This window comes from Heterodontus francisci, unplaced genomic scaffold (genome assembly GCF_036365525.1).
Source record: "Heterodontus francisci isolate sHetFra1 unplaced genomic scaffold, sHetFra1.hap1 HAP1_SCAFFOLD_43, whole genome shotgun sequence".
NCBI lineage: Eukaryota > Metazoa > Chordata > Chondrichthyes > Heterodontiformes > Heterodontidae > Heterodontus > Heterodontus francisci.
In genome coordinates, this window is record NW_027141852.1 from 7,120,814 (window position 1) to 7,122,578 (window position 1,765).

Here is a 1,765-nt window from a genome sequence, read left to right on the forward strand (position 1 = left end):
ACCACAATCCAGGAAGGATGAGAAGGTCATTGTCAGGGTACAGAGGAGATTAAGTTAAAGATTTACCAGTTTATAAGCAAGCGCAGAGCCAAGGAACGGTGCTGGGGCAGATCAAATAATAGGAAGCTGTGATCAGTTGGAAGGCAAGAGTGATTAAATGACAGAAGAGATGATGGTGCAAGGCAAAAGTCAGGGAAATAAAAAGTAACATTTTGTAAGCACAGATACCAGGAGTGGGGTTTGAACCCACATAGACATACGTCGATTGGATCTTAAGTCCAACGCCTTAACCACTCGGCCATCCTGGTACATTAGCCCACCACTGAAAATGAAATTTAATGTGATCCGGGTGCCATCTGGCCTTTTCCAATACAAAGTTATGACTCCTCTCCCATGCTAAATTGGACTCTTCATTATTTATGAACCTCAATCGGATCACCCCTCATTCTAGGTTTCTCTAAGGTGTAGGGTCCCAACTCTTTTAGTCTAACTTGATAACCAAGATGTCTTATACTGGGAATTCGTCGAATGTCTCTCCTCTGTACCCTTTCCAAAGCCTCAATATCACCCATCATGTGAGGAGACCAAGACTGGATACAATATTCCAAGTGAGTCCTGACCAAGGTTTCATAAAAGGACAAATTCGGGACATCTCAGATACTGAAGGAGTCCGTGTCCAGAAGCAGCAAGACCTGGACAACATTCAGACTTGGGCTGCTAAGTGGCAAGTAACATTCACATCACATAAGTACCAGGCAATGACCATCTCCAACAAGAGAGAATGTAACCATCTCCCTTTGACGATCAACAGCATTACCATCGCTGAATCCCCCCACCATCAACATCCTGGGGGTTACCATTGACAAAAGCTTAACTGGACCATTCATATACATACTCTGGCTACAAGAGTAAATCAGATAGTGGGAATTCTGTGATGAGCAACTCAGCTCAAGGCACGTGGTGAAATGCTCATTAGGAGAGCTGGAGAAATGGACTGGTCAGGTGGGCAGAAAAGTGGCAAATGGAACTCAACTTGGAGAAGTGTCAGGTGATGTCTTTGGTGAGGTCAAACACAGCAAAGGAATACACAATTAATGGGTGAATGCTGAGAGGTGTAGAGGAAGTGAGGGACCTTGAAGTGAATGTCCACAAATCCCTGAAAGTAGCAGGACAGGTTGATAAGTTGGTTGAGAAGGCTTATGGAATCCTTTCCTTTATTAGCCGATGTATAGAATATCAGAGCAGGGAGGTTATGCTGGAACTGTATCAATCATTAGTTAGGCCACAACTTGAGTTCTGTGTGCAGTTCTGGTCACCTCATTCCAGAAAGGATGTAATTGCACTAGAGAGGTTACAGAGGAGATTTACGAGGATGTTGCCAGCTCTGGAAAAATGCAGCGATGAGGAAAGATTGGATCAGCTGGGGTTGAATAGAGGAGGCTGAGGGGAGATTTGATTGAAATGTACAAAATTGTGAGGGGTCTGGATAGAATGGATGGGAAGGGTCTATTTACCTTAGTAGGGAGGTCAGTGACTAGGGGGCATAGATTTAAATTGATGTGTTGAACAATTAGAGGGGAGATGAGGAAAGGTTTTTTCACCCAGAGGGCTGTGGGAGTCTGGAACTCACTGCCTGTAAGGGTAGCTGAGGCAGAAACCCTCAACTCATTTAAAAGGTGTCTGGATGTGCACCTCAAGTACCTGAACCTGCAGGGCTACGGTCCAAATGCTGGGCAATGGGATTCAGCTGGGTGGCTCGTTTTTT

At 44.8% G+C, this 1,765-nt stretch overlaps 1 non-coding gene across 1 annotated transcript; it reads right to left on the bottom strand.

Annotated features, from left to right (window-relative positions):
* Positions 1-225: 225 nt before the first annotated feature.
* Positions 226-308, bottom strand: trnal-uaa (transfer RNA leucine (anticodon UAA)). The gene has a single exon. It is a non-coding gene; the product is annotated as a tRNA-Leu (tRNA).
* Between the last annotated feature and the right edge of the window lie 1,457 nt (positions 309-1,765).